We start from the raw sequence: 23,890 nt of genomic DNA on the forward strand, positions 1-23,890 counted from the left end.
AATACGTGGCACTGAAATACATGGCACTTAAATACGTGGCACTGAAATATGTGATACGTGGCACTTAAATACGTGGCACTTAAATACGTGGCACTGAAATACGTGGCACTGAAATACGTGGCACTGAAATACGTGGCACTTAAATATGTGGCACTGAAATATGTGATACGTGGCACTTAAATACGTGGCACTTAAATATGTGGCACTTAAATACGTGGCACTGAAATATGTAATACGTGGCACTGAAATACGTGGCACTGAAATACGTGGCACTGAAATACGTGGCACTGAAATACGTGGCACTGAAATACGTGGCACTTAAATATGTGGCACTGAAATATGTGATACGTGGCCCTTAAATACGTGGCACTGAAACACGTGGCACTGAAATACGTGATACGTGGCACTGAAATACGTGGCACTGAAATACGTGGTACTAAAATATGTGGCACTGAAATACGTGATACGTGGCACTGAAATACGTGATACGTGGCACTGAAATACGTGGCACTGAAACACGTGGCACTGAAATACGTGATACGTGTCACTGAAATACATGGCACTGAAATACGTGGCACTGAAATACGTGGCACTGAAATACGTGGCACTATGACTGTCAGAAAATGTTCATTAAACGGTTAGGGGCGAGGTTAGGGGTAGAGTTAGGGTTTGGATCCCTTTATCACCTTGATGGTGGTGGGTGGCTTTTCAGTGTGTTTTCTGGTTTTTTTCGATAAAAATGTATGTGCTTAAAAACGCAAGAAAATACTGCAGGTTGTATTTCTGAAAATGAACGCGTACAAAAAAACCGCATGCGATTTCAATGTTAAATATAGGGAAAAAACGCAAGTGTGAAACCAGCGACGCTTTTTATAGCAAAAAAGTTTTTGCGTTACCACATTTTGAGACCTATAATTTTTCCACATTTTGCTCCACAGAGTCATGTGAGGTCTTGTTTTTTGCGGGACGAGTTGACGTTTTTATTGGTAACATTTTCGGACACGTGACCGTTTTTGATCGCTTTTTATTCCGATTTTTGTGAGGCAGAATGACCAAAAACCTGCTATTCATGAATTTCTTTTGGGAGAGGCGTTTATACCGTTCTGCGTTTGGTAAAATTGATAAAGCAGTTTTATTCTTCGGGTCAGTACGATTACAGCGATATCTCATTTATATCATTTTTTTATGTTTTGGTGCTTTTATACGATAAAAACTATTTTATAGAAAAAATAATTATTTTGGTATCGCTTTATTCTCAGGACTATAACTTTTTTATTTTTTTGCTGATGATGCTGTATGGCGGCTTGTTTTTTGCGGGACAAGATGACGTTTTCAGCGGTACCATGGATATTTATATCAGTCTTTTTGATCGCGTGTTATTCCACTTTTTGTTCGGCGGTATGGTAATAAAGCGTTGTTTTTTGCCTCGTTTTTTTTTTTTTTTTTCTTACGGTGTTTACTGAAGGGGTTAACTAGTGGGCAGTTTTATAGGTTGGGTCATTACGGACGCGGCGATACTAAATATGTGTACTTTTATTGTTTTGTTTTTTTTATTTAGATAAAGAAATGTATTTATGGGAATAATATATTTTTTTTTTTATTATTTATTTAGGAATTTTTTTTTTTTTTTTTTACACATGTGGAAATTTTTTTTTTTACTTTTTTACTTTGTCCCAGGGGGGGACAATACAGATCATTGATCTGGCAGTGTGCACAGCACTCTGCCAGATCGACGATCTGCTGTGCAGGGCTGCAGGCTTACCAAGCGTCTGCTCTGAGCAGACACTCGGTAAGCCACCTCCTTCCCTGCAGGACCCGGATGGCGCGGCCATCTTGGATCCGGGACCTGCAGCCAGGAAGGAGGTAGGAGACCCTCGCAGCATGTTTGATCGCGGTGTGCCAGGGGTTAATGTGCCGGGGGCGGTCCATGACCGCTCCTGGCACATAGTGCCGGATGTCAGCTGCGATAGGCAGCTGACACCCGGCCGCGATCGGCCGCGCTCCCCCCGTGAGCGCGGCCGATCGCGTATGACGTACTATCCCGTCGGTGGTCATACGGGCCCACCCCACCTCGACGGGATAGTACGTCTGATGTCAGGAAGGGGTTAAAATCATTCCTATGGGTCGCGTTTTCTCTAAACGGCTTTATGAATTGACATCTGGCCAGTCTTCTCCTCATGCCCAAATTCAGTTGAACAGAGAGGTCAAGGATGATTTGGGGATTTGGCTTAGATTTTTATCAGACTTTAACGGTAGAAATGTATGGCAAACCCCTTTCACCTTCGCTGACGACCTAGGTCTGTCTATTTTTGCTCATGAACAGCTAGGCTTGGGCCTTTCTCTAGCTTCTCTTTGGGCCTTTGAGCAATGGCCCCAGTCATGGGTGGCTAGCAAGGCCATTAAGAACCCATCCTTTTTGGACTTGTTTTCCATTTTCTTAGCCGTCAATCTCTGGGGTTTTCATCTCTCTAACAAACGGGTTATGTTTCGCTCTGACAAACATAATCTGGTTTTCATGCTGAACACCCTCTCATCTAAAAATAAACAGTGTGCTACCATCCTGAGACATCTTACTCTGGTGTGTTTAAAATTCAACATCTGGTTGAAGGCTGTTTTTTCTAACGATGCTAATATTTATAATGCACAGTTTATTTGTCACCGCCAGGCGTATCGTCATTTGGATCAAGCTACAGAAGAAGTCACGGGAAGAGCATTTTGTCCTCCACAGTTATGGGACCTGATTCAGGTCTAATCCAGCATTTTGTAAAGAATTCTTTGGCGAATAGAACTTGGGCCGATTACTCGGCCGCTTGGAAGTTATGGGTTAATTTTTGCCTAATACATAGTTACCCCTTTAACGAGTCTGATCAAGCTGTTGCTTTACATTTTTTGGAACAGTTAGTTAAGAATGGTTCATCTCATTCAACCATATCTAAGAATTTTTTTCCGGATCGTCGCCGCCCAATATCAGTTAATATTTTAAGAGACATTTGTCTTGCTCTTTTTTCGGTTTGCGACGATCAATTTGAGGCGTTTCTTTTTTCCTCTGCCTTTTCCTTTTCATTTTTTGCAGCTTTGCGTGTTTCGGAAGTCGTTTCTTTGAATAAAACCTCCCCATCGGGTTTGTTTTTTGAGAATGTTCAATTACGAGATCGCCAATTGCATCTATTTATTAATAGATCTAAGACGGATCAGCTGGGCAGGGGGTGTTCTCTAAAGCTAAATTCGGTTTCGGATTCAGTTGTTTGTCCAGTTTTTAACGCGTCTAGATGGTTGGAACATCGGCCTAACTCTGTTGGCCCATTTTTCATACATAAGAATGGACAACCCGCGACGGTGTTTCAGTTTAATTTTGTCCTTAAGAAAGCATTAAAGCATTTAAATTTAGAGGGCCAGACTTTTTCTTCTCATTCGTTCCGCATTGGTGCGGCCACAGAAGCGGCAAAATTAGGCCTGAGTGAATCCATTATAAAAAGAATTGGTAGATGGGATTCGAACCGCTTTAAGTTGTATGTCCGACCAGATTTATATTATCATTAACATGTTATTCATTCCTAGGTACCCTCACAGTATGGATCATCGGACATTCCTTTATTCATTGGGCAGAGAAGAGGGCTACAGTGAGATGCTATACGCAGAATTTATCGTTTGATAGTTCTTCTTTGCAAATTTTCTGGCATAGCAAGAGAGGGATGGTTTGGCAGAACTTAAATTTTGAATTGCATAGACTAGCGGAGAGAAGACCCCATCCTAATCTAGTCATCTTTCACTTGGGTGGTAATGATATAGGCAAAGTAGGTACTCTGGATCTGTTAGCATCTATTAAAAGGGATATGTGTTCTCTTAAGACTGAATTTTTCGATACAACTTTTGTTTTTTCTGAGATTGTTCCCAGATTTTTATGGCTTCTTCCTAATACTCGTTTTTTGGAGCGTATCAGAAAAAGGGTTAACAGGGCGATGCAAAAATGTATGCCTTTGATTCACGGTTTTTCCTTTAGGCATTCTAATCTTGAAGATTCTGTCCCGGGGTTATATAGGAGGGATTGGATTCATTTGTCGGATATTGGCCTGGATATCTTTAATTTAGATCTTCAGGCCATTATTGAGCTTTGGCTGTGGCGTTTGGGAAGGGGGGCCATTCCTCAATGAGGATTGGCGTTTGGGAAAATCGCCCGGATTCGGGTGGATTTGGACAGTTCATGGTCAGTTGGTATTCAAGTATGGGAAAATTTTTATAAAGATTTATTTGGTTATAATTTATTTAAATTATTATTCATGTTACTCAAAAAATAAACGTCACGGCCAAGAAAATATTTATTCCAAAACTTATATCTTGTGTCCTTGTTTTTATTTACCGTCAATAGTGGGGCTTGTGTTATCATGCACATATATAGGAGCACAAATTGTACATATTGTCAATCAGTCTACCACTAGCTCTTTCAGGCTCTCTTTTGGGCTATGGTCACACGATTGTAGATTCTCTCATATTAGAGAATTGGACCAATTATGGCAGGGGTCCCCAACCTGTAGCTCGGGAGCCACATATGGCTTGCGGTCCCATGAAATGTGGCTCACGGCTGTCTGTCAGCTTGGTGCATTTGCTCCAGGTCTAGCAAACAGTTATGAAGAGCACATCTGAAAATGGTGAATACTGGTCTTAGGGGTTTTGAGATGATGGTACACTTAAAGGGACTCTGTCACCTGAATTTGGAGGGAACAATTTTCAGCCATGGGGCGGGGTTTTCGGGTGTTTGATTCACCCTTTCCTTACCCGCTGGCTGCATGCTGGCTGCAATATTGGATTGAAGTTCATTCTCTGTCCTCCGTAGTACATGCCTGCACAAGGCAATCTTGCCTTACGCAGGCGTGTACAATGGAGGACAGAGAATGAACTTCAATCCAATATTGCAGCCAGCATGCAGCCAGCGGGTAAGGAAAGGGTGAATCAAACACCCGAAAACCCCGCCCCTATGGCTGAAAATTGTTCCCTCCAAATTCAGGTGACAGAGTCCCTTTAAGACAAGATGACACCAGCTGTCAGAGGAGGTGTTTGAAGCTGGATGTGACAGTGTCTTGGGAGTGCTTTATAGGAGAATACTGAATGTGTGGTATTGTAGGAACCCCTGGATCTTTGTATACTGCTTTGGGGTGATTGATTTTTGTAGAAAAGCTTTGGTTACCATTATGCCTGTAATGGGGGCTTTGGCTGCCACTGTGAGGGGGCGGGAGCTGAATGTGGCTCGCGACCCTCTCTCAAGACTACATGTGGCTCACGACCCTCTCTCAGAGCTGAATGTGGCTCTCAAGGTCAGAAACGTTGGGGACCTCTGAATTATGCTAATGACACTCTGATCAGAGTTTGATATCAGCATAGTGTGATCCAATTATCCTGTATGAAAGAATCATACAACACTGAGAGAAGATGGAAAACAAGATTTCTCCATCGTCTCCGTTCTGTGAGTCAATGAAAATCGGAGATGCCATTCGAGTGCAATCCGATGATTTCCATGCACCCATAGACTTTAATTGGTGATTTAAGTGAACAAAAGCATGCATCAGCACTGACCTATTGAATAACATTGGTCCGAGTGCTAACCAAAAGAAAAATCGGATAGCACTCGTCTGATGTATACACTGGTGTGAGCGATCCCATAGACTCTCTACCGTATACCACTCTGTAAAGACCCCCATACACAGACTAATGTCGGTCAAACCCCTCATAGTCAACTAACTGCTAGATACAACCTGCAAAAAAAACTTTGAGTGAAAAAACAACCAAATAATACTTTCTGGTGATAATCCCTGCGGCTCACCACTTGTCGTAGACTATGCAAAAAAAAAAATCAATCCCTTATCCCTAGGATCACAATTTAAAGACACAAAATCAAAGATTGGTGCAAACATAAGGCCTAACTAATCAAAGTTGAGGAAACAATAAAATGTGGAGACTTTTGGAGTTCTTGAACCATTGTTGCCCAGGTCCGACAGAGTAAGTGTAGCTGCGTCAGGATGGGAGTGTGACGACCACTGCTCATCAAATCTGTAACGAACAGCGGGGACTAGAGTAGGATTTGTGGTGAGGTACATGCCTCTCGTCAGACGCTCCTGATGCATATGTCTCTTTATGATTCAGAAGCACTGTACTCCACCACATCTCCTCATCAAGATCGGCACAAACCATGGTGATCTTGATGAATCATGCCCAAAGGATGCATTATTTCTGTCAAAATGAACTCCAAACACCAGTGGAAGGAAACCGTGCTCTCCCCAATACCACAATTATGCCCACATGTGAAATTAATTGGAAGACTAATGGAGAGCCAGACACTATTAGTCAACCTGAAGGCCAACCCAATACTTCTACTAGGACTACTACACAGTCTTTCCAGAAAAGAGGCTGTATAATAGGGGCTATAAACATAAGATAAAGATTGTGCCACGTTTATGACAACAGCCTAAGTTTTCTTCAATCCTCCATCAGAGTTAGCACACAGTTCCAGAGACGGCAGTGGTAGTAAACATTCACCCGATCTTAAAGGGCATGGAAGGAAATTGCTGTTCTAAAGGAGTTTTTAAGATCTAGAATATTGGTGGAACATTGTATAAAGACACTTCTCTGTTCCACTGAAGTGCACAGGACAACGCTGCAATAAAGTCACAACTACAGGGTTGGCAATTTATATGAATACACCTGGGTGGGCCATTTATAAAGTTGCATTAAAAAATGGCGAACATGGTCACCACCCATCTTGAAACGTTTTCCCCCTCCCATATACTAATGTGCCACAAACAGGAAGTTGATATCACCAACCATTCCCACTTTATTTAGGTGTATCCATATAAATGGCCCACCCTGTGTATAGAAGGTGTGCATGTGAACAGAGTAGAAGAGGCTACAGAAGGCAGCACGCACTGCTGCCCCTACGATCAGATGATCAGCCCAGGTGCTGAGTCAATGCGCCTACCCAATAAGATATTCATCCGAACTTGGCAAACCCCTTGTCTGGTGGAACAAGTTATCACCTAGCTGGAGGATTCCCTGTGCCATTTGGCAGATCAGAGAATTTTCTATCCCAGTTACAAAACGCCATGGCAGGACAGGCGCCGACCACAGCTCCAATCATTCTCATGGAGCTTCCAGAAATGATGCTGGAGCAGTGGTCGTGCATGCAATCTGCTGCTCCATTCTAAGAGAAATAAAAGTTCTCTAGTTAGCCGATCTGTGAGGTTCTAGCTGTTCGATCCACACTGATCAACAAGTTATTACCTTTGTCAATAGGGCAAAAGAAATCATCTAGAATTGATGATTTTCAGAAGGTTTAGTCCAGGACTAGAAGATTACCACTCTTTTGGGAGTCCAAGAGTTCGCCCTATTTGTCTAGAAATCTCCTGGACCTTCTGGCAGCATTGGCTTGTATGATTTAGTGATTGGTGGTGTCCCGGCGGTCAGACACTTATCACTTATCCCGCAGGGTGAAAACATTTAATAAGACATATGGTTTCCTTTATAATATAACCGCTGTTATGAAAATGAGTATGTATTAGCCATTTTACCCTGTCCAGTCCCTTTGTACATACACAACAAACTGACATCTGACTGACCTGACTCCGCACCCATAGCTGAACAACTGAGGGGTAGGGCACAAATTTTTCCTTTCTCCTACTGGAAAACAGAAGCGCACTTGGCCGAGCATGAGAGTGGTGGAGTAGGGAGAAACAGCTGTCTGTGGAATAAGTATCTCTTGTGTATGGCCTGCCGAACACTAACTACATAATATAGTGCTGGTTTGTTTCTTGAGTGGCAGCACTTCTTTGCTAATCACATCCGAACAATAGTGCCATTGTAAAAGAGGGTCATGCTAGTCCGCACGAACCATCTCCATTCAGGACACCAAACCTGGGCCTGCTTACCTGATATCAGTCTAAACTGCTATGTGCTACGGCCCGGATTACACATATTACTAAATAGTACATTAAAATTACATTTTACGTGTATTTTCAAGCTAAATGTAAAATGAACAAATGCAGCATAGTTTTAATGTTTGATCACGTGTCGGATCATACAGCTCTGGAAAAGAGACCACTGAAAAATATTCAGTTTGTCTGATTTTTCTCTTTATAGGTATATTTTTGAGTAAAATGTAAGGGTATGTATCCACGTTCAGGATTGCATCAGGATTTGGTCAGGATTTTTCATCAGTATCTGTAAGCCAAAACCAGGCGTGGAACAATTAGAGGAAAAGTATAACAGAAACACATCACCACTTTTGCATTTATCACCCACTCCAGGTTTTGGCTTACAAATACTGATGAAAAATCCTGACCAAATCCTGATGCAATCCTGAACGTGGACACATACCCTAAATTGTTCTTTTATTCTATAAACTACTGACAACATGTCTCTGAATTTCCAAGCAATAAATTTTGTATTTTTTTCTGATAACGAAAAATGTTCAAAATAAAAACAAAACAAAACAGTGCTTTCAGACCTCAAATAATGCTAAGAAAACAAGTTCATAATAATTTAGAAACAACAATACTAATGTTTTAAATAAGGAAGAGTTCGGAAATCAATATTTTGTGGAATAACCATGATTTTTAATCACAGCTTTCATGCGTCTTGGCATGTTTTACACCAGTCTTTCACACTGATTCTGGCGCAAAAATGTAAGCAGTTCTTCTTTGTTAGATGGCTTGTGACTATCCATCATCCTCTTGATTACATTCCAGAGGTTTTCAATGGGGTTCAGGTCTGGAGATTGAGCTGCCCCCGACAGGGATTTGAAGTGGTGGTCTCCTAATTTTTGCCAGAGCTGTATATTCCAAATCTGACATGTAAATACCTCCTACAGCATTTAAAACCCAAGAGAGGTTGGCGGCGTTCCCAAGAGGTGAGGGACTGCAACATTCCCAGAAATGTTGACAAAATCTGCAATTATTCCCATTCTTCTGTGCATTTTGGCACCAAACCTGAGCTAAAATCCACATAGAATCCTGAGCGTGTGAACAGGGTGTAACTAAGGGCCCCTTCACACTGTGCAATCAAAGTCTGAACGAGCGTTCGATTTGTGACGTTTATCCGTCCTCGTTCCGAGGTTGCAAAGTGTGACATGGCGTTACGATTTGCGACGCAGCCCAGCATCGTACGATGTGAAAGAAAGAGCAGAACTTTCTTTCGTCGTAAATGTCTCGCTGTGGCGGTCGAAATCGTAGTATGTGACGGCGGTCATACGAGCTCGTAATGCGACTACGTGGGTTGGGCTTCCGCATACCTGTCTCCTGATTGGGCGTGACGTTTTAGCACGCCCATGCTGGTAATACGTCACGCTCGGAGTCGTAGGACTATGGCGGTGTGAAGGGTAGCGTACGATTGCGACGCGTGACGTTCACATCGCAACTACGTCAGAAAAAGCGTTAACATCGTAGAGTGTGACCGCTGGCTACGAGCTCGTACTGCGATGTCGAATATGACGCAAATGCGTCGTAATCGTAGCAGAATCGACCAGTGTGAAGGGGCCCTAACACAGATATTCTTATGTGCCACAGGATAAAAGTAGTGTAAGCAGTTTTCTTCTCCACCAAATGACTTGAAATGTACAAGTCAAACCACTTGAGAGCGACCACAGATGCTATACTTAACTGATAGTAGCAGTTTACTAAAATACAGGCTCCGATTGCTGCAATCTGCCCACAAACCTTGGGGAAGGAACACATGTAGACAGCAGACGTAGACAATGGTGCAAGCATCTACAGCAACTACTAAGGGCTTTATATCTCGGCCTTTTTACTGCTGAAGACGTCCAGAGAAAATGTTTCTTTTCATCTGCCTACATCACTCCAAAGCGGAAACTGGGAGACGCTGACTCACACATTTCTGAATTTTCAATGGACCTCACCTAGAAATGTCCGAAGCCCACCCAAGAAAAGAGACCCCTCCCTGTCACATATCTATACTATGCAGCTGAGCGGAGACAATGGTTTACTTTAGAGTCATGAAATAATCCTAGAAGTTCAGCACAGGAACGGTAGCATTTACAAGCACAGACATTCTGTCTTTGTGGCTGTCAGATTCATTTTTACGACCCTCAGATTATTCCTCGCCTAGAAGATCAATTAGACACTTAAAGACCCTGCTATAGTGTGACATCGGTCTGATTGGACAGAATTTTGTCAGATCTATACATATAAAAGCTCCGCACTGTCCCATCACTTAGGCTACGTTCACATTTGCGGTCAGCGCCGCAGCGTCGGGCGCCGCAGCGGCGCCGCATGCGTCATGCACCCCTATATTTAACATGGGGGCGCATGGACATGCGTTGTGCTGCGTTTTGCGCTGCATGGCCGCAAGCGTTGGACGCAAGAAACGCATTAAGTTGCATTTTTTTTGCGTCCAACTTTCGGCCAAAAACGACGCATGCGGCGCAAAATGCAGCGTTTTAGCGTGCGTTTTGCCGCGTTTTTGTTTGCGTTGTGCACTGCGGCGCCGACGCTGCGGCGCACAACGCAAATGTGAACGTAGCCTTACATAGTGGATAAGAAAAAGCAATGTTCATATGAAATATTCATTGTTCTAACACAATACCGGGTTGTCCACTGTTGGGTACATTTTTTTTTATCTTTAAATTCATATGTTTGGGACTGAAAATCATTGTTGCAATTGGGTTTTACTTACAGTTTTGCACCTTTTCGCTTTTATTGCTCTTTATGCCCCTGAACATTCAACTTTAATGTGGTCTGTGCCCACAAATCAGTAAGGAGCTCAGAAAAAGAGAGTGTCAGAGAGTTTGTAAGCCTTATCCTTCAGCCATAGCTCATGATGGTTTCTCAGTTAACTCATTGCACAGAGGTTATAGAAGGCCACATTTTTATTGAAACCCAATAGGAAAAAATGTTAACATGCATTTAAAAGAAAAAAAATTGTCCCTAAAATGAAACACCCCCCAATATAATAAAATACAATGGATTGTGACAATACACTAGTGCAGTCCGTGCCTGTAATAATACCTAGAGGTACAGCACACACTGAATAGGGGCACACAATGTTTACGAATACATGCGGTGGCTAGTGATAGGGTATCTGCTCATTTTTACGTTATATTACGGATATAGGGCGCATAGGCTGCATTTATTAGTAGTTCACTTCTGCAGTTATAGGTGAAAACCAATACAAACAGGTGTCCTGTACAAAATCACATACTGCATATTGTAAAATATATTGTAAAAACTAAACAAAAGCAAGAATAATCCAAGTCAGGCAGAAAATGCTCATAGCAAGCGACGGGACCCCCGCACACAGCATTAGTCTAATGATAAGAAAGGATCATCCTAGTAACTACCACCCCAAACAAGTAACAATAGGAACAATGCATGTGCCCCCTGCTTGGCAGCAGCGTACCATGCCTGATGGTAGATGAGGAGGAGGAGGAAAAAGTGACAAAAGCAGTATAGTTACCTCTCCTACATCACACCAGTCATCCCATGTTAGTGAGAGCCTCCTTCAAACTTTCAGCTGGTGCAAGGCAGCGCTGCATTCTGCTGCTACTGTCTGTAGGGCACATCCACAGAGATGTAGGATCTATTCTGACATTTCCCCACAATGCTCAGACAGTGCTCAGGGTAAGGAGCACAAATCAAAAAAAAAAAAAAAAGTTGAACAACTTCCCCTCTATCCACTCCCAAAGAGTCCCACCCTCACTCATTCCGGCACCCTGTGACGTCCCCCCTCCATCCAACCAGACCTGGCTGCACATGATGAGCAGAGGCTGACACAGGCTGGTGGTCACAATGCCTGCTGCACTAAACCTTCATTGCCAGGACCCCATTAACCCTTTCACTGCCCGGCCATGTGACTACAATAGTTTGCTGTTTTCTGACTTTTTTTTTTTTTAGTCTGAACTAGGCGTAAAATGCCCATAGCTCATATGTGTACACAAAAGCAGAAAATTACAATCACAATCTTCTTTATCTTCTACAATCTTCAAGAATATCATGGATGCAAGTATTTTTTTTTCCATCTGGGAACTGCAAAAAATAAATCCCCATTCTTACATCTCGTGTTTTTCATGGATAACATATGCACCGTTATTGGCCGTGTACTTACAGACTGAGTGATCCCCAAGAAATCATGGAGATATGCCTGTTTTTGAACAAAGTCACAGATCAAACAAGTCTTATGGGTCCGTGAAATTCACAATCAGTGCCAGTCCGTGTGCCGTCTGTGATTTACGCCTTCTTCAAACGTCAGCGATTTTTCACACATGCAAAAACGGTACAATTTTTAGCAGTATTATGGAGCAGATTTTCAGCAGTGTTGGTCAGTGTGTCAGGTTTTACCGTCAGTATTTCAGCAGTGATTTTCACATACAGTATGAAAAATATGCAAATCTCTTATTCATTGCAATGTTAAAGGGGTTGTTTGGTATTAAAGGGGTTGTCCACTACTAGGAGAACCTCTACTTGATCTAAATGTTTGGCCCAGATAAAATAATAAAGCTTATACTCACCTCCTGTGTCGGCACTCGCAGTCCCGGGGCTCTTGTGCGGTGTTAGGACACGTGACCCTGGCACCCAAACAGCGGTGGCATCACTGTCTCCATCTTCGTAGGAATTGAACATGAAGAGGGAGCTGCAGCTGATCCTTGACTTCCTCATCATGCTCAATTCGAGAGAAGGCAGGGACACGGACGTCAGTGCTGACTGGGTGCCGGGCTCAAGTGTCACAACAACCGCACGGTAGCCTCATGAGAGGGAATGCCAACACCACTGGGATGGCACCGGCAGAGGAATGAGTATAGGCTTTTCAGTTTCACTGGGGCCAAGCGTGGGGTATGAGAAGGAGTTGTCCAAGTAATGGCAACCTTCTTTAAGCTATAAGTCTGCAGTCATTCTACGTGTCACTCTTTGTGACTGCAGACTTGTGAATTCTCACATCGTGCACACTGTGAGGATTCTCCGACGCTAGCGTCGGGAGGTCATGTGACCGCAAGTATCTGATTTGCATACTTCCGGCCACATTCCAACTAGACTTGTCTGGCCTCATTCAATACACTTGCATTGTGAGGCCACACAAGTCTAGTTGGCCGTGACCGCATGTATGCAAATCACAAACTTGTGGCCATGCTCCTGCCGTGCAGGAATCTTCACAACGCGCAGTGCGCACAATGTGAGGATTCACCTGTCTGCAGTCACATATAGTAAATAGAAGAAAAATTCCAATATGCATTATTGGTGGTACACGTAATCAATCATAGAAAATACATATAAGGGCCCAAATAGCCATATACCCATGTACCACCCATGCATGGACAGAAGGATAACTGCAGATATACATCAAAATGGAAAAGAGCACCACGCAGTCATAGAATCCAAAATAGAAGAATACTTTATTGACTATCAGTACAGGTAAAACAACCAGACAATTAATGTTAGGCAGGGCTAAAAGATGACACTAAATGCCACCAGCAACACGTGAACTGTAAAAAAGCCCAAGGTACGGAAGTCCCCAACTACAGAGAATCATAACATATTAGGTGAAACGAAAAGTGCAACTTGTAATCAGTACATAGCAAAAGAACAGACCACCAGAAAGTAACACTAGTCCCATCAGGATCACATATAGGCAAATGCACGGGACGGTGGCTGTATACAAATATAAAAACACATATAAACCAATGCACATCACCTGATCGTAGTAGTCCTGTGGTAATACTCCGCAGTATGGGGACCCCGGTCCACTTACTGATAGTCAATTAAGTATTCTTCTATTTTGGATTCTATGACTGCGTGGTGCTCTTTTCCATTTTGAGTCACATATAGTGACTGCAGACCTGTAGTCTAAGCACACTGATAGAACATCCGTGTATACTCCATGATTTTCAAGGACCTATAGACCTATATGGGCAATTTTGAAACGTAACGCCATGATTTTTTTTTTTATTTACACATAGTCCCCCCCAAACAAAACATAAACATGTGCACATCCCTATAGATTTAAATGGGTACGTGTATTGTCTGCGGAAAAAAAATCAGATAGCACACATGCTTCAGAAATGGATGTTTGAATGAGGCATAGCTTTGTAATACAGTACAGACCAAAAGTTTGGACACACCTTCTCATTTAACCCCTTCATGACCTTGGGATTTTCCGTGTTCGTTTTTCGCTCCCCTCCTTCCCAGAGCCATAACTTTTTTATTTTTCCGTCAATTTGGCCATGTGAGGGCTTATTTTTTGTGGGACAAGATGTACTTTTGAACGACATCATTGGTTTTACCATGTCATGTACTAGAAAACGGGAAAAAAATTCCAAGTGAGGCGAAATTGCAAAAAAAGTGCAGTCCCACACTTGTTTTTTGTTTGGCTTTTTTGCTAGGTTCACTAAATGCTAAAACTGACCTGCCACTATGATTCTCCAGGTCAGTACGAGTTCATAGACACCTAACATGACTATGTTATTTTTTATCTAAGTGGTGAAAAAAAATTCCAAACTTTGCTAGAAAAAAAAAAAATTGCGCCATATTCCGATACTCGTAGTGTCTCCATTTTTCATGATCTGGGGTCGGTTGAGGGCTTATTTTTTGCGTGCCGTGCTGGCGTTTTTAATGATACCATTTCGGTGCAGATACATTCTTTTGATCGCCTGTTATTACATTTTAATGCAATGTCGCGGCGACCAAAAAAAACGTAATTCTGGCGTTTCAAATTTTTTTCTCGCTACGCCATTTAGCGATCAGGTTAATGCTTTTTTTTATTGATAGATCGGGCGATTCTGAACGCGGCGATACCAAATATGTGTAGGTTTGATTTTTATTTTTATTGATTTGTTTTGATTGGGGCGAAAGGGGGGTGATTTAAACTTTTATATTTTTTTTTTATTTTTTTCACTTTTTTTGTTTTACTTTTGCCATGCTTCAATAGCCTCCATGGGAGGCTAGAAGCAGGCACAACGCAATCACCTCTGCTACATAGCAGCGATCTGATGTTCGCTGCTATGTAGCAGAAATGCAGGTGTGCTGTGAGCACCAACCACAGGGTGGCGCTCACAGCTGCCGGGGATCAGTAACCATAGAGGTCTCAAGGACCTCTATGGTTACAATGTACAAGCATGCGCTCATTTCCGGCTGCCCGGACGGAAGCGCAGGTTAAATGCTGCTGTCTGCATTTGACAGCGGCATTTAACTAGTTAATAGGCGCGGGCAGATCACGATTCTGCCCGCACCTATTACGGGCACATGTCAGCTGTTCAAAACAGCTGACATGTCCCGGCTTTGATGCGGGCTCAGCGCCGGAGCCCGCATCAAAGCGGGGCTTCTGACCTCGGACGTACTATCCTGTCCAAAGTCAGAAAGGGGTTAAAGATTCTTCTGTATTTTCATGACTATGAAAATTGTTCATTCACACTGAAGGCATCAAAACTATGAATTAACACATGTGGAATTATATACTTTAAAAAAAAAAGTGTGAAACAACTGAAATTATGTCTTATATTCTAGGTTCTTCAAAGTAGCCACCTTTTGCTTTGATGACTGCTTTGCACACTCTTGGCATTCTCTTGATCAGCTTCAAGAGGTAGTCACCGGGAATGGTTTTTACTTCACAGGTGTGCCCTGTCAGGTTTAATAAGTGGAATTTCTTGCCTTATAAATGGGGTTGGGACGATCAGGTGTGTTGTGCAGAAGTCTGCAGCGTTTCTGCACCACAAAAAACGCTGCGGATCCACAGGAAATCCGCAACGTGTGCACATACCCTGAAAGTGTCCCCAAGTGCACTGGCAAAAACCATCAAGCGCTACAAAGAAACTGGCTCACATGAGGACCACCCCAGAAAAGGAAGACCAAGAGTCACTTCTGCTTCTGAGGATAAGTTTTTCCGAGTCACCAGCCTCAGAAACCGCAGGTTAACAGCAGCTCAGATTAGAGACCAGGTCAATGTCACACAGAGTTCTAGCAGCAGACACATCTCTACAACAACTGTTAAGAGGATACTTTGTGCAGCAGGCCTTCATGGTAAAATAGCTGCTAGGAAACCACTGCCAAGGACAGGTAGCAAGCAGAAGAGACTTGTTTGGGCTAAAGAACACAAGGAATGGACATTAGACCAGTGGAAATCTGTGCTTTGGTCTGATGAGTCCAAATTTGAGATCTTTGGTTCCAACCACCGTGTCTTTGTGCGACGCAGAAAAGGTGAACGGATGGACTCTACATGCCTGGTTCCCACCGTGAAGCATGGAGGAGGAGGTGTGATGGTGTGGGGGTGCTTTGCTAGTGACACTGTTGGGGATTTATTAAAAATTGAAGGCATATTGAACCCGCATGGCTACCACAGTATCTTGCAGCGGAATGGTATTCCATCCGGTTTGCTTTTAGTTAGACCATCATTTATTTTTCAACGGGACAATGACCACAAACACACCTCCAGGCTGTGTAAGGGCTATTTGACCAAGAAGGAGAGTGATGGGTTGCTACGCCAGATGACCTGGCCTCCACAGTCACCAGACCTGAACCCAATCAAGATGGTTTGGGGTGAGCTGGACCGCAGAGTGAAGGCAAAAGGGCCAACAAGTGCTAAGCATCTCTGGGAACTCCGTCAAGATTGTTGGAAGACCATTCCCGGTGACTACCTCTTGAAGCTCATCAAGAGAATGCCAAGAGTGTGTAAAGCAGTCATCAAAGCAAAAGGTGGCTACTTTGAAGAACCTAGAATATAAGACATAATTTCAGTTGTTTCACACTTTTTTGTTAAGTATATATGCTAATTCATAGTTTTGATGCCTTCAGTGTGAATGTACAATTTTCATAGTCATGAAAATACAGAAAAATCTTTAAATGAGAAGGTGTGTCCAAACTTTTGGTCTGTACTGTATATAACAGAAGATTTGCAGTTTATTGATTTATTTTTTCATTGGTGGAAATCACTGACGCAAGCACTGATGGCAAAAAGTAAATACACGGATACTGATACACTGACCAAACACTGATGAAACTCAAATCCAAAACACTGATGAACAACGGTCCCGGTTTTTACTTATGACAAAAATCCCAGACGTCTTAATGAGGCCTTAACAACTGTACATGCCTGGTAGGCAACCCAACATGTATGACGTTCTTCTATTATGGGAGGGAATTAATCTTCAAATTGTCACACTGCCGACCTTTTTAGTTACATTCCTTGCACTTTTAAGACAGCATTATGGTCCACTATGCTGTAACAGCTGGACGCTGCGGGTTGGATGCTGGATAAATACGCAGTGTCAAACCTGCAGAGAATACTGGTCATGGGCACATACCCTAAAAGTTTCAGAAAAATTGTGCCCCCACAGGGAAAATATCAGCAGTTTAGCAGCTTATGTAACAACTAGATGGCAGCCCGATTCTAAAGAATCGGGAGTCTAGAATCCATATATACTTTATTTATTCAAATGTAAGAATAATACAATTAATAAATAATAGTAAGAAAGAACAAAAATGGCTGCACTCACCAGCTCTTGACAATTCTTGACAGTACGGCACATTTCTGATTGGTCGCTCGCGGCAGGCGGCAACCAATCAGAAAAGTGCCGCGCACCACGAAGGCATATATCTTTGTCCACCCTGAGCGGGTGTAGGACGCTGGTGACGTCACTTATCTCCGGACAAAGCCACGGAAGTTGGCACAAATTGCCGGAAGTAGTATTCTAGGCAATTATATATTAGATTTTAATGTTATCAGTGTTTACCTTTGAACGTTTATATTGTATTGTCCTGTCACCAGCCATGTGTACGATTATCGGCCGAAAGCCTCTCTGGAACCAATAATCACCCCATGTAAAGGTATCTTTATAAGTTAAAGATTCAGAATACTATGACTTTTATCATATCCTGAACAGTCAAGTTTTTTATGAACCGTTAAGGTTTTCTGGTTGAAGTAAAAAAAACTCTGAGTGTTTACAGTTTGAAACCATAAAATGTTGAAAAATTATGTCATTCTTGAGTATATCACTCAATGGTGCTCATAAACGTGTCAAATTTGATCTATAATATACTTTAATATACGTTACTTTAATCTTTAATATACTTAAGAACAGGGCCCCAGACATCACACAGGGGGTCTGAAACACCGCACAGTGGTCCAAAATATCGCTGTGCTCTGCCTGGGGCCCCATATGCTGCCTGGGGCCCCTGTGCTCTGCCTGGGGCCCCATATGCTGCCTGGGGCCCCTGTGCTCTGCCTGGGGCCCCATGTTCTGCCTGGGGCCCCTGTGCTCTGCCTGGGGCCACTGTGCTCTGCCTGGGGCCCCATATGCTGCCTGGGGCCCCTGTGCTCTGCCTGGGGCCCCATATGCTGCCTGGGGCCCCTGTGCTCTGCCTGGGGCCCCATATGCTGCCTGGGGCCCCTGTGCTCTGCCTGGGGCCCCTGTGCTCTGCCTGGGGCCCCTGTGCTCTGCCTGGGGCCCCATGTTCTGCCTGGGGCCACTGTGCTCTGCCTGGGGCCCCATAGGCTGACTGGGGCCCCTGTGCTCTGCCTGGGACCACTGTGCTCTGCCTGGGGCCCCATATGCTGCCTGGGGCCCCTGTGCTCTGCCTGGGGCCACTGTGCTCTGCCTGGGGCCCCATATGCTGCCTGGGGCCCCTGTGCTCTGCCTGGGGCCCCATATGCTGCCTGGGGCCCCTGTGCTCTGCCTGGGGCCCCTGTGCTCTGCCTGGGGCCCCATGTTCTGCCTGGGGCCCCTGTGCTCTGCCTGGGACCACTGTGCTCTGCCTGGGGCCCCATATGCTGCCTGGGGCCCCTGTGCTCTGCCTGGGGCCCCATATGCTGCCTGGGGCCACTGTGCTCTGCCTGGGGCCCCATATGCTGCCTGGGGCCCCTGTGCTCTGCCTGGGGCCCCATATGCTGCCTGGGGCCCCTGTGCTCTGCCTGGGGCCTTATGTTCTGCCTGGGGCCCCTGTGCTCTGCCTGGGGCCCCTGTGCTCTGCCTGGGGCCCCATATGCTGCCTGGGGCCCCTGTGCTCTGCCTGGGGCCCCATATGCTGCCTGGGGCCCCTGTGCTCTGCCTGGGGCCCCTGTGCTCTGCCTGGGGCCCCTGTGCTCTGCCTGGGGCCCCATATTCTGCCTGGGGCCTCTGTGCTCTGCCTGGGGCCACTGTGCTCTGCCTGGGTGTAGGACACTGGTGACGTCACTTATCTCCGGACATTAGCTCCGGACATTAGCTACGGACATTAGCTCCGGACAATAGCTCCGGACAATAGCTCTGGACAATAGCTCCGGACAAAGCCACGGAAGTTGGCACAAATTGCAGGAAGTAGTATTCTAGGCAATTATATATTAGATTTCCACAGTAATACATTTTGCCGTGTAATTTTCAGAGTGAGGTCCGCAGTGGAAATGCTACATGGGAACAGCCTAAATTATAGTCTGCACCCGTGTGTGTTACCATCGCTCCAGAACCATTGTTCCATTGATCCCCACCAGTTTGCATTTACCGGGCGGTATTCACTTGTGTAGTCAGCACATTGTTGCTGGAGATATACAGAAGTACAGTGTATTGACTCTGGAAAATAAGAATTTGACCACACCCAAAAGGTCTGCTTCCTAATGTATAGAATGCCCCGACTACGTTTCACCATTGGAGCTCAGCATTTCCAGGATGGCAGCAAAGCACATACTGAGAAATAATCTATAACATACAACAAATAGAAATAACTTTTTTTTTGCAGTTTAGTAATTATTTCTTGAATAGTTCACATTGTGTACATTTTACAACTCGTGTAATATTCAACCTTTATTTTATATATATAGCATTCATTTGCTATTTGTTGTTGACCGATGATCTACTGTCTGTTGTTTCCATTTACTGACAGAAAGCAGAGATCTTCTAATTCATAGACAAAGTATATTAGAAAGTGGCAGAACTTATGAAAACGCCTTTATATATCTAAAACTGGAAAACCCCTTTAAAAAGAAGAAAGAGATATCATTTATAATAAATACTTGGCTACAGATATTCTGAACAATAAAATCTCGCATTGCAATATTCGTATTCTAGTTCCACTTCCTTTTTTGAGGAATCGACACTGTTACTTCCCTATAGCGGCTTTTTGTCACTATGATTATTGTAGCCGATTTATGCAAGTCCTGTCAGTGAAGCTCCAGCTACCTGCTGGCATCCATCCTACAGTCCAACTGGAAATCTAGCATCATCTCAAATGCTAAAAGGCGATTTGTAGATGTAATTGTTTTTTTATGACCGTTCTGTACATGTGTTCGGATCATGGACAGGGGCACGAGCTACCTGCCGTTGACACATGCACTGTCTCAGCCATACGACTACGTTCCCACAATGAGCGTTTCTGCACCTAATAAGTAAATTAGGCTACTAGCATTTTCTCATTTTGGTAAAGTGATCTTATAAGAGGGACAAGGTGCAATAGTGTCTCCATTTCTTCTGTATTCAATACTGTCAAAAGCTCTGGAGTAGTTGATGAAATACGTGTAACTTCTTCTGATATTGTCTTGCTATTCCCATAATCCACCGGAGGTTGGTGATGTGGTCACGGGTGCCTCTTCCCTTCCTGAACCCAGCTTGCATGTTAGGCAGCTCCCTCTCGATGGTTAGGTGCTGTTGGATGATCTTCAGGAGCACTTGCTACCAAAAGCAGATTGGGAAGACAATTGCGTTGACCTATCACAAAATACAGATGCAAGACATGGATACTCAAGATGGTTGACAGGAAAAAAATTGACATATTTGAACTTTGGTGCCCCGAAGGAGACTTCTACGGATTCTATGGACACCAACAGAGACGCCTTAAACCATGTCCAGCCAAAACGGTCACTGGAAGCTAGGTTAACCAAACAAAAATGAGCTTATTTTGGCCTTGTTATGTGGAGTCAGACTTTTGGACAAAGACGTCACACTTAGATCAGTTAGTGGCGGAAAAAGAAGAGGACGTATAAGAATTTGATGGATTAACATTAGTGATGAGCGAATCTACTCGTTACTCGAGATTTCTCGAGCATGCTCGGGGGTCCTCCGAGTATTTTTTATTGCTCGGAAATTTAGTTTTTCTTGCAGCAACTGAATGATTTACATCTGTTAGCCAGTATAAGTACATGTGGGGGTTGCCTGGTTGCTAGGGAATCCCCACATGTACTTATGCTGGCTAACAGATGTAAATCATTCAGCTGCGGAAAGAAAAACTAAATCTCAGCACTAAAAATTTCTCGGAGGACCCCGAGCGTGCTTGAGAAATCTCGAGTAACGAGTATATTCGCTCATCACTAATTAACATCATCAAGAGCGACATTGGAATGACCATTGGTGAACTGAATGAAGTAACGTAGGATAGAACTGCCTGGCGAGTGATGATCCACAGAATGACTGAGAGTTGCACTCAAGTAAGCGGATGAGAAAGCTTTTTCATTGCGTTTTTAGTCCATTTAAAAAAAAAATGCTTTTATAGCATTTTGATGCTGTGGTTTTCAACTCTTTTTGGTATGTCATGTTTTATATAAAGCTGCTTAGTTTTTGATAGTTTCTGGTACTTGGCTTTGACAAAACATTATTGATACAGTCATTGGTAGACGACATGCGTTTTTAGTGCATGAAATACTAAAAATGCATATGCCTTTTTTAGCTATAGATTTTACTCATCTAATGAAATTCTTTGGGGAAAGTCGCACCTAAAACTCAGCTCAGAAGAAATTGATATGCTGCGAATATGAAACATGCACCGCAGTGTGCGGGGTTGAAAAAAAAAAAAAAAGAAGAAGAAGCACCATAGGAATGAGATTTCTGTAACTCCCATCCATTAAGCTAGAAATGTAAGACACTGTGTATTTTGCTTAGTGTTAAAAATGCATATAGAGTATCCCAGGCCCTGACTGCCAGCCGGCCCCACTGTAGAGCGAGTGTCAGTCAGGGCCGGTTACAGCCGACGCTCTGTATAATCAGAGTGGTGACTGAATCGATGTCGCTAACGTGATAGAAACCGCAACGCTACCAGGGGGAATAAAGTTCATTTTCTTCCTGCAGCGTTTGGCTAAGTGCAAGCTCCAATCAGGTTAATAATGCTATTAACCGGCGGACTAAACCCATAGCTGCAGGATAATAGCGATTCTTCTGGTGACAAGTCAGAATTTTACCTCAGTTTCTGTAAGCCAAACCCAGGAGTGGGTGATAAATACAGAAGTGGTGACGTGTTTCTATTCTACTTCTGATTATTTCTCACCTGATTTTGGTTTACAAATACTGACCAAATACTGATAGTGTGAACGTGGCCTACTAGTAAGTCTAGCTCATGGCCTCATAGAACCCATTCATACAATAAAAACACAAAACGCTTTAATTGTGGATAAAAATGGCCGTGTAGTTTATTTAGGGTTACATAAATTAATTAATCACCAATAAATAAACTCCATAAATTATAAAACCAAAGTACCAAACTTTTCCAATAAACCAATCCACCCAGACATGGGTGATTTTCCCACAATTAAACTACACGACAGTAAAATTACAAAAATTCAGGGGAGGGAGGGTGGGGTCTTCTTTATCTTCTTCCGCTGACAGAATGACCAGATACCGCAAAACAGGTGTTTATATATTCAAAAAAAGAGCGGCAAAGCTGCTAACAGCCAATAGAAAACCGTTACAATAGGCACCAAGCATACCAGAAAAAACTGGATAAAACCAGTGTCACACTTTCAGAGATGACTGACCTGACCTTTATTTGACCTTTCTTCTGACAGAAAGTCATATTAAATGACAGGGTCCATGAGGCCATGAGACCCCCGCTATATTTCTTTCAGGTTTACGCGGGGGGGCTAACATTATCTAAAGCACTGGTATAACATACCTACCGTACATATAATTTTACTTCTCTATGAAAACTGAAGGTGGTCATCTTTCTATAGAGATGTAACCACTTGTTAAACTTCTCATTTCCTATGTGTGTGTCTACAGAGATTAAATTCTGAGTTAACCCTTTCTTGAGTGTAAAAAAAAAGCCAAAGGATCGGAGAGAGTTATTGAACAGTTTCTCTTCAAGTGAAAGAGTATACCTTTTGAGTCAAAGTACAGTGGCATGTAAAAGTTTGGGCACCCCTGGTAAAAATTAGGCTGCCGTCACACTAGCAGTATTTGGTCAGTATTTTACCTCAGTATTTGTAAGCCAAAACCAGGAGCGGGTGATAAATGCAGAAGTGGTGCATATGTTTCTATTATACTTTTCCTCTAATTGTTCCACTCCTGGTTTTGGCTTACAAATACTGAGGTAAAACACTGACCAAATAAACAATACCAAAAACAATCAGGAATAGCAGCATTTTGGATGCAGTGCACTGTGTTTCTATTTAACGCTGCGTAAACTCACCCGCGGTGCGGGTTTACGAGTCGAAGTGGAAACGCCAGTCTCTGCTGCAGAGTTTCCCCCAGTCATTAGATGCGTTAAATCTGCATAGTTCACTAAGAACATGTGGATTTAACTGCGTGATTAGAACACAGCATCTTGGAGGAAGCAAAGATATGCTGCTATTCCTGATCATGGGCACGTATGACATTTTTCCTTTGTATATATATTTTTTTATCTTTTACATTTTAAAAATTACAAAAAGGAAAATGGGCACATGCAAAAGTTTGAGCACCCTACATGGATAGTACCTAGTAGCACCCCCTTTTGAAAGTATCACAGCTTGTAAACGCTTTTTGTAGCCATCCAAGAGTCTTTCAATTCTTGTTTCAGGGATTTGCATCCATTCTTCTTTGTCAAATTCTTCCAGTTCTGTGAGATTCCTGGGTAGTCTTGCATGCACTGCTATTTTGAGATCTAGTCACAGATTTTCAATGATGTTCAGATCAGGGGGCTGTGAGGGCCATTGTAAAACCTTCAGCTTGCGCGTATTGAGGTAGTCTATTCTG

The 23,890-nt window shown here is 43.3% G+C and overlaps 1 protein-coding gene across 6 annotated transcripts in view; it reads right to left on the minus strand.

Annotated features, from left to right (window-relative positions):
* The window catches only part of PSD3 (pleckstrin and Sec7 domain containing 3), a 741,896-nt gene that overhangs the window by 401,403 nt on the left and 316,603 nt on the right, over positions 1-23,890 (minus strand). Inside the window, exon 1 of one of the 6 annotated variants that reach the window (XM_077274310.1) lies at positions 11,455-11,711. The exons of the other annotated variants lie outside the window; for them this stretch is intronic. The gene's annotated coding sequence lies outside the window, so the exon portion shown is untranslated. Of the gene's footprint in view, positions 1-11,454; positions 11,712-23,890 lie in introns of those variants that run through there. 6 annotated transcript variants of the gene reach the window in all.

Source organism: Ranitomeya variabilis, chromosome 1 (assembly GCF_051348905.1).
Source record: "Ranitomeya variabilis isolate aRanVar5 chromosome 1, aRanVar5.hap1, whole genome shotgun sequence".
NCBI lineage: Eukaryota > Metazoa > Chordata > Amphibia > Anura > Dendrobatidae > Ranitomeya > Ranitomeya variabilis.